General features: G+C 47.4%; 1 long non-coding RNA gene across 1 annotated transcript in view; it reads right to left on the bottom strand.

The window, feature by feature from the left end:
* Positions 1–4652: 4652 nt before the first annotated feature.
* Positions 4653–15800, bottom strand: part of LOC144144092 (uncharacterized) — a 69611-nt gene continuing 58463 nt past the window's right edge. The window contains exon 4 of the long non-coding RNA XR_013317152.1: positions 4653–4943. This is a non-coding gene — a long non-coding RNA (uncharacterized LOC144144092). The remainder of the gene's footprint in view (positions 4944–15800) is intronic.

Raw genomic sequence — 15800 nt, 5'->3', positions numbered from 1 at the left:
GTCCCCAAGCCACCGTCAAACAATGCTATGGCTGTAGTCCGGGGTGTGGTAGGTCAGAAGGAAGAGTTCACTCTCATCTGAACCAATGGAGAGCCACACGCGCCATGATTATCCCACTGCAGTCGTCTTCGTACGCAGTAAAACACTTTCTATGACAGATGATACTATTTCAACGCCTATAACTCACTCGTCAATGTTCAAACAAGCTCATGACATGGTTAACTGGCACACTTTCTAGTACTAAGCCTGACGTGAGCACGTAAACAAAGTCAGCCAAGTTTGATAGAGTCGGGGGAAGGTCGTGTTTCCTACCCTGCAAGGGACTCCTCCGCTTGCTTTGTCTGGGCTTGTGCAAAAGCTGCAGTGGTGCTGCCCTCAAACATCGAAGAAACACAAGTTTGTGGAAGAAAACAGCACTGAGAAAATATTAGCCACCCCACGCCACTTTTACAAAAGAAGCTGGAGTCAGGCTGGTGTTTTAAAATAAACATCTGTTCTAAGGACGGTCGCACGTGTACGCCACAAGCAGGAGGGAGACTCGGGAGCTCCGCGTCAGCACCAGTTTATTCCAAGAATAGTTCTAGCAAACTCCTCGCGCTCCCCTTTCACGCGCCCTGCCCGCGATGGCGATGTAGCTGCGGATGCCACGCGACCTTGGAGGTTTACCGTACATCTTCCTTCGAAATAAACGAGGGAGGGAGGTTCAAGCCATATACTTCTTCGGTCGAGGGAGGTTCAGGCCGTATACTCCTTCGGTCGAATTACACAGCGTCCACAGCGGCTATGCCTATGCGATGAATCTTGGCACCTTGTTACGGCGTCCTCCCCAATGGTTCTATCTTGTAGTGCAGATCCTTGTGCTTCATAGGTTGACCGATGCTCATCTTGAGGGATAGTCACAAGGTGTGTTTGATTCCAGCGCACAGCTGCCTCTTTTTGTCGACGGTGTACGATCGGGGCTCGGTTGCAGCCTGTACCACAGTACCCTTTTTCTTAAGGTCAACAATCCAGACGTCTTCTCTGTCTCAAATGTCGGGCAGATTCCGCGTGCCGTCTCGTCGCTTTTCGCCGGGGCTCCTTGTCCTCTTGCTGGAACTTTTGGACAGCGCGAAAGTCTGGCAGCTCAGGAACCAGCAGTTTGGGCGCGATGGGGAGCTTAGCATGCAAGCGCCGTCCCATCAGTAGCTGGGCCGGGCTGTAGCCGTTTCGAAGCGGTGTCGTCCTGTCAGTCAGAAGTGTGGCGTAGACGTCACTTGTCTTCGAAGTCGATGCCTTAATGATTTTCACGGCTGATTCTGCCCTTCCATTACCCTGGGGATAGTGAGGACTTGAAGTGAAGTGTTGAAACCCGTACTCACGAGCAAATGTGGCGAATTATGACGTGGAAACCGTGGCGAACTGACGTCCATTGTCTATGACAACAACTTCGTGTATCCTATGGCGAGCGATGACCGACTTGCAGTAGGTTATCACTGTCGATGACGATAGCAGATCAAGACGGGCGATCTCCGGATATCTGGAGTTATAATCTGTAATGATCAGCCACCACTTGTTATGTTGGAAGTAAAGGTTCATTGCTATCCGCTGCCATGGCCTTTCTGGAAATGGTGTAGGTTTGAGCGGCATTTTCTTGTTGAGCGTCGTTTCGGCGCATTTATGACAACGCTTAACGGCTTCTTCGATGTACCGTGAAATTCCGGGCCACCATACTGTATCTGTTGCTTCTGCCAGCGTCTTCATGAGTCCGAAATGTCCCTCATGCAGTAGCCGCAGGATTGCTGGTCGGCATAAATGAGGAACCATTACTCTGTTACCATACCAAAGAATGTCACCTTTATGAAGCAGCTCGTGACGGAACTCGAAGAACTGCTTGGCTTTCGGACACAGGCCTCTTCTAGGTAGCCATTGTTTGCTGCAAAACCGCCTTAGTTTTATGCACAAACTGTCTTCCTGTTGACTGTCCTTCAGCCATTGTAGGCATGGCGCTTTGATGGGCACACTTGATGTCACGAAACGTACGAAGTTGTCGACTTCTTCAGCTTTATCCCAGGGACCTGTAGCCATGAGCGGTGCACGTGACAGTGCGTCTGCAGCCAAAAGTTCTTTTTCTGGCACATAGGCTATGCCGTAGCGGTAGCGCATCATGCGCATCCACAGACGCTGTAGCCTTGCGTGAGACCATCCAATGCTTTGGAGGTTAATATTGGAACGAGCGGCTTGTGGTCGCTTTCCAAACGGAACTGCTTACCGACGAGGTAGTCGGAGAACTTCTTGCAAGCGGAGACGAGCGCTAGAGCTTCTTTCTAGATCTGCGCGTAGCGTCTTTCTTTGTCCGTCAACAGGCGAGAAGCGTAGGCAATGACTGCATAGTTTCCTTTAGCCTGTCGTTGACGAAGAACGGCTCCAAGCCCAAATGAAGAAGTATCCGCTGTTACGACTGTTTCCTCGGCAGGGTCATAGACAGAGAGGACTGGACTTGTAAGAACTTCTTCCACTTATCGTAAGCAGTTTGTTGACATGAATTCCAGGCAAACTCTTGTTTCTTGGATAGGAGAGAAGTGAGAGGGTGGAACACCTCCGACAAGTTGCCAATAAACCGAGCTAGGTATGTTGCCATGCCTAGTACTCTTTGCAACTCTGTCCTGCTCGTCGGGGATTGCATCTCTGTAATAACCTTGATTTTGGCCTCATCCGGTCGGATGCCTTCCTGGCCGATTTTGTGCCTCAAGGAGATGAGCTCTCGGACGTTGAACACGCACTTGGCCTCATTGAGCGTCGCTTGGGCGATGCGCCGTAGAACTGTACGAATGGCCTCGTTGTGCTCCTCTGTGGTAGCTCTCCAAGCGAGAATGTCATCCATGTGACAAAAGACCCGTGGTATTCCATCCAAGATGGTGTTCATCTTCCTCGGAAATATCTCCGGGGCTGAGGCAATGCGAAAAGGGATGCGATCTAAGTGAAACCTTCCATATGGTGCGTTGAAAGTCGTTAGCTTCCGGCTTGATTCAGCGAGCCTATCTGCCAGAATCCTGAATTGGCATCGAGCTTTCAAAAATTTCTTGCTCCAGAGAGAAGTCCTAAAGTATAATCAACAGAAGGAATCGAGCGCCATTCCCTTAGCGCAAAGATGTTGAGCTCTGTGAAGTCCACACACACGTATGGCTCCTGTGGGCTTCACCACGGGCACCATTGGAGCGCACCACTGTGTTGGCTCGTCCACTCGAGAAATGACGCCTGTTTGTTCAATAAGTTCCAGTTCCTTTCTGGTCCTCTCGTTTACGGGAAAACGACATGCTCTGGGACTGCAGCAACGATTACGACAGCGTCACTTGCAAGAACGACGGCACAAATGTTGCCACTAGGCAATACACCTCCGTTTTCGAACTTCAAACACATCCACCATTACGTCTTTGTTCTCTTTCGTGGCATTACAATATTGTAAAGGGGTAAATTTATATTTGGGTCCACTGAAAATCGTATAAATACGATATACTTTGCCGAATGTTGGGTTACAGCCCCTACCTCAATAGTTTATACAAATAGGTGCCGCTTTCCGACGCTCATGGCTCGCGCTGTCATTTTCGTTACGCGTTTTAGGTCATACTATCATACCGCTCCACGGTGTATAGGACGAGATAGGTGAGTAGTGTGGACAAGGTCTCTTTAAAGCGTTTTCTGGCCATATACGCCGTATATTATATTCGGAATTGTGCACACAAACATTTTGTTGAATTTATCTCCTACCAAACATATTCGTGGATTCCACGAACAGTGCCATTACCAGAAGCGACAAATAAGGCCAAAGCCCTGCCTCCGCAAATTTGACAGACTGCTGTGCAACAAACAGAATAGCCCATGTCACTCAGAAAAACGAAGCGGTTTACCACCTGCCGCATAACAAAAGATGCACCAATGAAAGTAAACCGGGTAGAAATCGTAGGAACTCGTTCGTTCGACTTGTTCGCTCCACCATAAACGCTGTAGGTAGGTGCCTCGATTCACGCGCGTCTCCGCCGTATGGTAGCGCTGGCATCGAGGCACCCGAAAGAAGCTGTGGAACGCGGCAACATTCAATTGACTGGGCGAACCCCTAGTGTGTTGTCTTGGTAGGAACGAGACGGGAGACGAACTGCATGAGTGGTAAGCGGGAAAGAGAAGGGATGCATTTACTTGCCAGGGGCCCCAGTCGACTATCGTCTTGCGTCGACATTTCACACAAGAGGAGCAGATACGCGGCCAATTTTTTACGTCTGCCTTCCCCAGTACTGCCAACATCCCGGTTATATTTAAAGGAACATCTAAATCCTTCGTCATCGGGTTGTGCCAAGTGGTTTCATAAAACACGCTTGGTTTGAAATACCCACTCGTTGTGTAAAATTTGGAAGCAGATCCCAATCCACAGCACTCCAGATTTATTTGCGCAACTTCTAGAGATTACTGACATGTTCTCTTCTGCTTTTTCTATTGTGGTGAAGTGACGCGATATCACATGCATACGCGAATCAGGTGCTTGCAACGCAGAACTAAGGATCCAAATATTCCTACTAGTTCACGAACGCTAACCATACAATAGCCCCAACACCACCCGAACATCTTTTCCAAGACTTTTCTTGATGACTAGTTTATTTCAGCGTCATAAATTCACAATCAACAAGAGATTGAAGTGAGCTCTATCCTCAGGAAGTCAAAAGCGTTCTAGTTTGATCACCTGTAAATAAAAAAAAACGCCATCTCGAAAGGTCAATCACGTTCGTATCCGTGAGTAAACCTCAGCTTAAGACTGACTACTAGACCAGAAGAATCCGAAGAAGGGTCACAATGACTAGCCTACTAGCAGAGCAAACGGATAGAGGCCATGGCATATCACAGGACCTTGGCAACAACGAGGGTAAGGGCCTTTCCCATATTTCACGAGCCGGCAGTCGGCCCGACCAGGTCTGCATCTGAAACGACAAACAAAAATTAAAACGGTTGATCCCGGAACGTATGCCAGCTCTCATTGAGACGTTACGACGATAATAGAGAGTTTTAGCTGACCGTTTTTGACGGTCCGTTCCGCTCCCAACGGCCCACTCAGCACAACTGGAGCGTCATCAGCGGAAAGGCGTTTAGCTAACAGATAACCGCACATCCCTCGACGGGGAATCATTCGCGTTAGTGGCTGTGCCCTGTGCGTGTGTAAGCCAAATCTTCATCCAGAACGAAATATATGCATTTAAATTTTGGTCAGTAAAAACAAGCAAAATACGTTGTTTGTAGCCTCTTTTCGCCTTTTTTCATAATGTAGTCGCTGACACGACGTAATGGTCCTAATAATTTAAAAGAAGCCGTTCAACTTTTTGATAGCCAAGACAAAGCTGTCTTTCTGGGAGCTGCGCAGAAGCAGGCTCGCGCTTCGGTCGACATTTTAACTTTCGTTCAAAATCTTATATATGTGCATCTTTATCTATTTGGAGATGCTTTGGCGGTTTCGTCATCCTTGTTTCTACTAGAGGCCTGAAGTTCGCAGTAGCGCGCTCACCTAGCTGGGGGCAGTCATGTTGGAATTCCGCGGGATAGCGAAGCTGCCGCAACGGTCTGCTCAGCGAGCCATGCCAGCGGAGTGGCGCCTCATTCCGGTAACGCCGGTTGGGCCGGAGCACGCCACGCATGCGCAATGATGCCCACGCTTGCTGTCGGAGAGGAGCGGACTGTCAGATACGGTCAGGTAAAAATCTTTAGTACTTGGGATTTATACACAAAAGCCTTTTGAGCTCGGTTTTAGGAGATAGATGCAGGAGTAGGCCCTCCAGCGTGTCGAGTAACAAACCTCGTAGCGTGGACTCAACTAACGATACTTTCGCTGCACCCTCTCCACTCGCCACTTCTGCGGCGTCGAAATTGTTACATCAGTACTGCGCCCCTTCGCCGAACACACTTCGTGCGACTTCGCGTGTGCCTCACAGCTGCAGTTCCTTCTGACCACACACCGCAATGTCTGTAGTTCAGGCGCGTTTCACAGATTCGCCGCATTGTTTTGGAGCAACACCGGCGAGCCGTGTGTAGTTGGGGTATAACGAAGTCTACGTACAAAGGAAATATTAAAATAAATATAAAACAGGAAATAGTCACCGTGATGCAGCCAGAACCATGAACGTGCACACAACAATTTTTTCAGCAGAAGCGTATGGAATTTTACTTATTGTACGACACATTCTTGAGAACCAGATTCCCAATTCCATCATCTATTCAGATTCTTTGGGTGTTGTTCGCGCACTGGCATCGCACAAGCCCTCCAAAAACCGCATAGTTAATCTTATATTCAACACTATTATGTCCGTGTATGCACAAAAGCATGAGCTGCTCCTCCGCTGGGTCCCAGGATACGCAGGGATTGCTTTGAACGAGTTGGCAGACGAGAGGGCCGCTGCTGCTGCACTCAGGAACACTGTAGACATTACAACGATACCCTACACAGACCTCAAGCCACACATAAGACAACACCTGCTCAGAACATGGCAAACACACTGGGATGAACAGACCGACAACAAACTACATGTAATAAAGCCACACTTGGGACGGTACACAGCTGACTCACACAACAGACACACAGAAGTCGCCTTGGCTAGGCTGCGGATAGGGCACACCCATGCAACGCACTCGTATCTGCTGACGGGATCTTCTAGACCCCAGTGCAGCAGGTGCGGAAAGGCCCTATCCGTGGTGCACATACTAATCACATGCAAGGCACTTCACACAACACGACTCAAACACTTCAGAGAACTCTACAGACAACATATCCCACTACATCCATCGCTGTTTACAGGTGACGATGCCATAGTTTCCGTGAAACGTGTGTTTGAGTATTTATCAGACGTAAAGTTTTTAAACCTCATTTCCTATCACGCATAATCAAATCTGGCCCTATACACCAGCCCTCACCATTGCCGTTAATTGATTTTATTGTTGTTCTGGCTTTAGTAGCCACTATTTTTTTTAAGATACTTGTGTTTGGCGCTCTTTGCCCCAGCTGGCCTTGCGCCAAAAAACTCCTACCATCATCATCATCAAATCGTCACCATGTCTCTCTTTTGTTGTTGACGTCAAGCAATGCGTAGGGCAGGTTATCTGAGTGGCGTTGCGGTTGTAAAAGGCTCCTCTAGTCATCAGTCATCGCTTTACAAAGTACCGTGGTGCTGTATCTTTTCTTGTCACCTATACGCCCGTCAACACCACTTGTTGCGACGTGTTTGGGAGTTCTGCATTTTTTACACGTCAACATGTTTTTCTAGCTGTCGCGATGGCACAGTGGATAAGACGTTGTGCTTCCGAGTCCAAGAACGCGGGTTTTCTCGCGGCCACAGTGGCTGTTTTTCTGGGGGAAACGAAAAGCAAAAAAATATGAGACCATCTTCCTGTAGGGGTGAGTAGTATGCAAAGCAGCCATAGGGTCGATTCAAGTACCCATTAGTTCTGAGTTCGTCGTTTCCGTTAGGTTGAGGTACGTATCTACCGTTATATTTACAGCTTGCCATTATAACTACCACACTTTTCACTTACCGGAGCTACGAAATGGGAAACTGCGTTGAACTCATGGCTGTTGTGCATACTCCTCAGGCTTCCCCTACGGGAAGATGGTGTACTTTTATTAGATGCGACTGGGCTATATCCCTCCCTTGTCGTTGTTGCGCCGTCCACACCCCCACAGCGCATACTCGGCTGGCTGAACGCCTGGTGGTGTCTTACCCTTTAATGGCTCGTGGAGCGACAGTGTTACCGGTGTCTTCCTGGGCCGGCCCGAGATGAGCCGAGCATGCGCAGTGGGGGTGTGGACGGCGCCACAATAAGGGAGAGACAAGCGCCGACCATGAGATGCTGGAGCCACAGTGTTGCCGGTGTCTTCCTGGGCCGGCAAGAGACGAGCACACTTCCCCTTAAAGGGCTCCTGGAGCGACAGTGTTGCCGGTGTCTTCGTGGGCCGGTGGATGGACGGACGGCGGACAACGGACGACGGAGCGGAGAGCAAGAGATGCTTTGCATCAACAATTGAAGCCGTTCCGCTCAACGTGAAATCTGTCGCAAATGAAGAGCAGTGATTCGCCATTATGGGCTGCAGGGCCGTATTCTGCTCACTTGCTCACTGCAGGCCACCTATCACGGTCTTCGCCGCCCTGTCTCGCTCCTCGGAATTCAAATTTCCTGCCTTCGGAGAAGACGTGCGCCCCCTGCCTGAAACATCTCCAAAGGGAGTTGTTCTTTTTGTGCTTGCATTTCACCACACACGTGCGGGCACGGTCGGAGGAGGAGGAAAACTTTTATTCATATCAAATAAGAGCGGTCGGTGTCTTACCACACAGTTTGGAACGCGCTTTTTCTTGCCCTGATGTTTTTTTCGCTACTGTCGTAAAAACCAACACTACGAGCATTCCGCACTAAATGAACGCGGGCGCTTCCGGTTGGTTACGTATGTCAGTTACGTATTAGTTACCTGCGGTACGCCTCAAGCGTACCTACAGTTTTTTTTTGCTTTAAACAACGTGGATATGTATGACAAGCGCCAGCGGTTCGCAAGTTTCGAACGGGTATGACTACAGAAACCGCTTGGCTTTCGAAGCCTTTGTGGGACGCCGCTACGGCGGTACGCCAGGCTCAACTTGCGTCCGTTATCTCGCTGCGGCACCTGATTTCGTCAGTAGTGCGTTACATGTTAGAGCGAGCTACTACTACAAGGTGAGCCCCTTAAGTTCTCTGCACCTAAAACCTCGCGTTGTCTCACGTTAAAGTTTCCGAGGTGAGGGAGGAGTCAAATTTATTTCGGCAACTCGGAACCCAGGTGTAACTTCGGTTCGTTAGACCTCAAATTACCGAATAAATAAAGTAATCAATCAACTTGTTCTTTTGTTAGCTGCGATTTCTACCAGGTGGGAATAAATAGTGATATATTCAATTTAGTCTACGCTGCTGAAGCATTACCTTGAGAAATATATCATCCCCAGCTTTCTCGCGCAAAATTCCGCATTAGCAGGACCCAAGTGAAGCAACTGCAGGAAAGTGATATTTCGCATGGAGCAGAGACTCGACTTGACATAAACACTGGGCAAGAAGTTTCCAGAATTTTAAATAGTTTTTGCCTTACTCGCTGTCAAAGGGTATAGCACGTAGGTTTCAATACGATAGTTTCCTTGGTTCTGAAACATGGCAGAGTTAAGCGCAGAACTTCAAACACCGCACAATGCACGCTGAATTAGCAGAACCAAAATTCTTTAAATTACTCTAAACAACTGCAGAGTTATTAGTTCTGCAAGTATTGTCATGAGCCGAAATTCTGCACATGAGGTAGCGAATATCCGACATGCTCCCTCCCCTCCTCCTGAGCCCTATCGACAATGCTCAAGTTCACAAACTTACGACAGTATGGCTGTTCTGTTGGCAAATATTCGCAGCTGTCTCCCGAAAAAGATGCCATCGAGTCCCTTCTAGACGATAACGAAACCGACATTGCCATACTAACCGAGTCATGGCTCGCAGTGACACGTAGGTTAAATGCCAATGACTGTAAGCCGTAGTTCTTTTTTGGAATGGGCGTGTGAAATGCATTTGTGAAACGCGTGTTGTACAAAATACTATTTTTTCTTAATCCGGATACCTCAGTATAAAATAGGCTGTTGATTTTAACTGCAATTTCATATGCTTTTATTAGACGAAAGTCGTACAAACTATTAAGGTTAACTATTTTATATCTATCGAACAGCTCATTTGTGTGTGCGACCCGCCGCGGTGGCTCAGTGGCTAAGGCGTTGCGCTGCTGAGCACGAGGTCGCGGGTTCGATTCCCGGCCGCGGCGGCCGCTTTTCTGATGGAGGCGAAAAGCAAAAACGCCCGTGTGTACGAGATTTCGGCGCACGATAAAGATCCCCAGGTGGTCAAAATTAATCCGGAGCCCTCCACTACGGCGCGCCTCATCGCCTGCGTTGCGTCGGCGCGTTAAACCCCACAATCAATCAATCAATCATTTGTGTGTGCGGCAAATGCAACATCTGATACGACTCTCAAAACTCTCTTTTGCAATATAAGCAACTTATTTAAATTCGTTTTAGTTGCTGTGCCCCAGACTAACTGACCATAGGTTAGGTGGGGAAGAAACAGGGAATCGTAAATTAAAAGCTTTATTTTTTCAGGTAATATCTGACGGGCTCTATTTAGTATCCCAGTTATTCTACACAATTTTTTGTGAACTTCCCTAACGTGAACGTTTCAAGTTAGGTTACTAGAAAAGTGCACTCCTAGCACTTTCATAGTCTCAACTATAGCCACCTCTTTTGTGCCAAGCATTAGTTTAGGGAGAGGTGCAATCTTATTTTTGGGCCTAAAGGGTATGCCTTTCGTTTTGTCAGCATTAATAGAAAGGGAATTATTATTTGTCTACTCTAGAAAAATGGGTAATACTTCTTGACAAATGTTCTTAATATCCGTTGTTCTCTTTCCTGCAATTAGAATAGTTGTGTCATTCGCATACCATATAAGGTTCACTCAGGGGGTGTAACGATACACTACAGATATTTAATATATAGGGAAAATCACAGGGCACCTAATATGCTTCTGTGAGGAGGTACAGGACAGAGTGGTGGGTGCATCAGAAGGCGTCGACGACAAGAAAGTTTCGGAGATGTTGTTAAATCTTTTATTCAAAAAGGGAAGGCCGGAGTCCTGGTGGGGAGTTGGGAGGGGAGGATTCATGGTTGAAGGGGGATTGTATGAGTTCATGGTCTTCGGGAGGCGGCATCAGTTTCTGACAGCACAACTGTTCAGCATTGAATGGTCCATTCACTGGTGCAGACCATCGCTATATAACTCCCACTAGACCGCTCTTAGTGGCGAACCGTATTATAAGGTTAATGGTGTGTTCATCTAATGTGAGGGGATCGATAGGGGTTTAGGGATCTGGGATTGGGGAAGTGAAATTCTGGTATCGAGAGAATTTGGGGCATATCCAGACCAGGTGGTGCAAATCAGCCTTGAAGGCTTGCTGACAATATGGACATTTTGGGTTGATGGGGGGTAGTACCATTCGCGAAATGTTTCCGCTGAAACTGATGCATCTGTATAGAATTTGTTATTACAGATTTCTTGGGTTTTTGTAATAGAAGGTCTTTGTGAAACGTGATCTTTCGGCGTAAGCTGCTTGAGTCGGAGTTTATTTTCGTGTTTGTACTGGTGTATGTGGGTGGCGGGGGGTACGCTGGTATTTTCGGTCGTGCCCAAGCATTCAGGAAGGTCTGAAGGCTGGGTGACGGCGGGGTACGTGGAGAAAAGAAAAGAACACGCCTCCTGCGTAGCTTCGTGGGCTGCCTGATTCCCCGGTGCCGCCAAATCATGGCCAGGAGTCCAGTGTATGCGGACTTGAATGCCATAGAGTTGTATTGATTCCTGACCGGTTCATGTCGGAAGTGAACTTTGACGTGTTAGTATTTTAGGCTACTAGAACTCAGTGTGTTTAGGATTGACTTAAGTGTCGCAGTATGGTAGTAACTGTACCTTCATAGCGGCAGCTCGTTTCACCCAGATAAATGTTCGTCTCCGTCTCGTACGCCCTTGTCAAGCGCCTGTCTCGTGTGTGCGATGAAAGTCAATAGTTCTAGCCAGTAATAACATCACAGTTTCCCTGCTGTACTCCTGTCTGCACGCATGTAAGTTCAGATGAAAATTTACCTAAGGGTATGTACAGTTGTCGGTGATATAAGTAAGATGTTATAAGGTCAAGAACAGTACCGCGAATTTCATAGGTCAGTAATTTATTTAGCGGAACGTTATGACTCAACGAATCAGAAGCTTTGGATTATTCAATGTAAATTCCCAGTGTTAATAAATTTTCGGCAAAATTCTGTAGTATTGTTTCTTTTTGTTTAAGTAATGCAGTTTCCGTAGAACAATGTCTGCGAAACCTGGTTTGAAAACATTGGAGCAAATTGTTTTTAAAGATATTTAAACACCCTATTATATATAATCTTTTCAATCGCCTTCGAAAAAATGGGTAATATCGAGATCGGCCGATAATTTTTTTAACATATTGCATACGCCGCCTTTAAATACCAGCACACCTTTACCAGGTCGTATGCGATTAGGAAATACTCCATTTGCCAGGATTAGGTTAACTATATGAGTAATGGCAGTGCTATAATGTCAACGACATACATGAGAGGTTTAATTTGCATATATTCTGCATCGCAGCCGTTGGAATTTTTTAAATGAAGAATTGTAGCAGTGACTTCGCTTTCATCTGCGGGATTCAAGAATATGAAATTTGAATAGGAGCGGTCTTCAACAACATGCGAATTGTTTTGGCAAAACTTGAAGCTTGCGAATTAATCCACAAAAAAGTCATTGAATAGATTTGCTAACGGATGCCCTGAGATAGGCTTATAGTCATGATAAACCCCTACGACTGGGTTGTTTTCTTGAAAGCGGCCGAGAAGAGAATTTATCTTCTTCCACGTCAGCTTAGTTCGGTGGGTATCGGTGGCAAACAAGTTATAATAGTATGTTTTTTCTGGCTTTTCTGAGTTATTCACGTGGGGAAAAAGTGAAACCGTGGGCTATTGTTTTGTCAGGCTTCCTTCGCGTCTCAGACGCTTTTAGTTTACAAGTAGTCCTGATAGTATATTCTAGTGGATTACTGGGACTGTTGAAGAAGCTTTTAAAGCGGCGGACTTTGCGTCATGATTCAAGCGTTGGGAGCTCGGACCTGTCGCATAATTTAGTGATGGAAGCGTGCCTCCCGTAAGCGTGATAGATAAAACTTAGCGCTTTGTATTGACCACCTTCAATTCTTTCGTTGTATTTTTTGAGTGCGATTCCCCGCTGATGTGAACATGCTCCAACAATGCACGTACGAGGTGCGTGTAGGCAACAACTTTTGTCTTGCTGATGGAGGTTTTTTTAACGACGTTTTATGAACCGGAACCGCCGTGATGACACCGGGACTATGTTGGTGAGGCGAGCATGCATTCCAAGATAGATTACATGTTATAACAAGGCCTTGGTATTTGCACTGGGTGACATGTTTGGTTCAACACTCATTTATTTTAAAGACATTCTGTAGGAACCTTTTTACGTCGTAGTGCAAGCTGAGTGCATTTTATTTTATGTGAGCCAACTTCCCAACGTTTACACCAGTTTTCAACGATAACCTACGCATCTATTTGTTGGTGATCCTCAATTGATCGGATGTCATGGTAAACGACGGGGCCAACAGAAAAGCGACCTCGTACATGATTTATACAGCCTAAATGACTTAAATGAATAAAAATAGAAGCAGCCTGAGCACCGAACCTACCGGAGCGCCCGAGAGGAACGCCACCAAAGCGGATTCCAGATTCCCATGCTAAGAAGTTGGTGTACTTTGTAATGATAGAAATCTGGCCTCTGGGTTACTTTTGTGTTGCGTAATATTTGGCGCTGTTAAATATTTAGATGGAGATAAGAATCCTGATCGAAGGTGTTGCGGAAACCTAGAAAAACAAATCCTATTAGTGCAATCATCACTTTCACCTGGAAGTCAAGTGAAGGCGTGATTTCATTAGTTATGCAGATCACCAGACTCTTCGTTGATAGTCTACCCCAGAACCCATGCTGTGTATCCAGGCAAAAGTTTTCCGTTGCTAAAAATTGACGTGCTTGAAAAGGAAGTGTTCCAATACTTTGGTACAAGTACATAGCAATGACATAGGTCTCTAGTTGGATGGGGTAAGTGTCTCTAGATTTGTGCTTGATTTCAACCTATAGTATCGTCCAATCGTGCGGTATTTTGGTTCGGTCAACTCTTTCATTAAATATTGTTTCGATGCGCTTGGAGAGAAACTAGGAGGAAGATGCAGCATAATCACACGCTTTACGCATGGAAGAACATGGGGCTATGTGCCTGGGCCATGACAGCTATGCGCCTAGAGCTTACGCGAAACAATGAGGAAGATGAGGAATCGGTCTCGCTCTTTCCGTGGCCTATGCCTGATTTGTGACCCCGCCTACTTGGGCTGCGCGCACAGTGAACATTAAATACCTGTCAATACACCATTCTTTTTTTTGTGAATTACTCGTATTATGTTATGGACGAGGTTGCGGTGTGATCCCTATTGCTAAGCTTCACCCAACCCGGAGCTGTGTAGATGTCACCCCATCGGTATTCAGGCAATGACATCAAAACAGGAAACAGTGGGAACGGCACCGATCGTCGTCATGTTTCATCCATAAGACCCCGGTACGTTCAACGGCATGGATAATGTAGACATTAAAGACTGGCTTCGTATGTATGATTCGGTAACCTCTCACAACTGCTGTGATGATACATTGGTGCTAGCGAACGTCTACTATTAGTTGAAGGGAGCAACGAAGACTTAGTTCGACACTAAAGAGGCCACGGTTACAAGCTGCGACGATATTGCAAACATAAGCTCCGTGAACCTTTCGGGCAGCCCGTAAATACCCGCCTTGCTGCCATAAACCAGCAGGCCTCCCGTGTGCAAACATCTACTAAATCGTATGTTGTGGACATTTAGGACGTTATCTGGTGCAACTTCGTCGCGTGAGGACATTCCCCCATGCCCGGCTTCGGCACCTGATGACTGTGCTCTCCGAATCGGAAGCGTCAGTAAGGTCGTACGTCGGGAGCTGGAGGCTACGGCTCCGACACTTTGCAACCAGGCACCCAACGGCGGTATACATATGCTACCCATCAGCCAGGCCATCGTTCGCCGAGAAATTGCGATTACAGGCTTTTCTACCGCCTGCACCGCGAAGTTCCACAATGTCCACTACAAGTTTGTCTTCACCGCTCCGCGGGCCCACTTCGGCCTTCCTTCAGGCTCGGGATGGGAATCTAGCTTAATGGCGCACTGCGCAAGATAGGCCCATTTGCGTTAACTGCCGTCAATTAAACATGTCCCCTTTACTGCCGGATACGTTGGTTTTCGTCGCGCCAACATTCCTCCGTTGATTGTCGTGCCCTGGACGCCAGACCTCGCCGTTTTATGAGTAACGAACCAATTAACCGCCGTGTGCCGAAAAATCCACCCACTCTTCCCGATTCAGCCGTTCTTCATCTCCACTGTGTCGCCAGCCCTGCTCGTCGCAGCCTCGCTGTTTCCAGTCGCCGGCCCAGAGCAGACGTCCCTCTTTCGAAATCTGAGAAAGGCAGCTCCTGGAGATGAGGCTGCATTTTATACCGATTCCCGAAATCTATTTACCATACCGGCTCACCATATTTTACTGGAAGTACACGTAGACGGTGTGTCCGTTAGGGCCCTCATTGATACTGGTGTGCGAATTTCAAATATAAGTTTTGCCCTTCATCGTCGTAGTCGCAAAGTACTGACCCCTGCCCATTCTTGTATTCTGCGTGTTGCTGATGGAGGTACGCCTTCGGTTCTGGAGTATGTGCTGCCCGTTTCAACATCGGTGCCCAGAAAACTAGTTTTTTTTTCAGAGCGTTGGACCAATGCTCATATGACCCTGTTCTTGGTCTTGATTTCCTTAACACGCATTCTGCCCTAACTCTTCAGGAGGCCTACTCCAACTTGAACTCCCGTGTTCCTACGCTCCGATCGACAAAACTGAGCGGACGTTACGATCTCTATCTGTAGACCTTACCTGGTTACCACTGCATACTGCCACCTATATTCCGTATGCCGGGCCACCCCACCCCCTTTGCAGAGGGCGTGTACGAGGTTTCGCTCATCGTGGAGGTCCTCCTCACGCGCAATGTGGCGCTGCCTTACACAATTGTCACTAACTGAAAACGGTGTTGACATGCCGTTCATCAACTTGGG

The sequence above is a fragment of the Haemaphysalis longicornis genome, unplaced genomic scaffold (assembly GCF_048455015.1).
Source record: "Haemaphysalis longicornis isolate Haplotype H1 unplaced genomic scaffold, Haemaphysalis longicornis Haplotype H1 scaffold_61, whole genome shotgun sequence".
Classification (NCBI taxonomy): domain Eukaryota; kingdom Metazoa; phylum Arthropoda; class Arachnida; order Ixodida; family Ixodidae; genus Haemaphysalis; species Haemaphysalis longicornis.
This window is presented reverse-complemented; position numbering and strand designations above follow the sequence as displayed.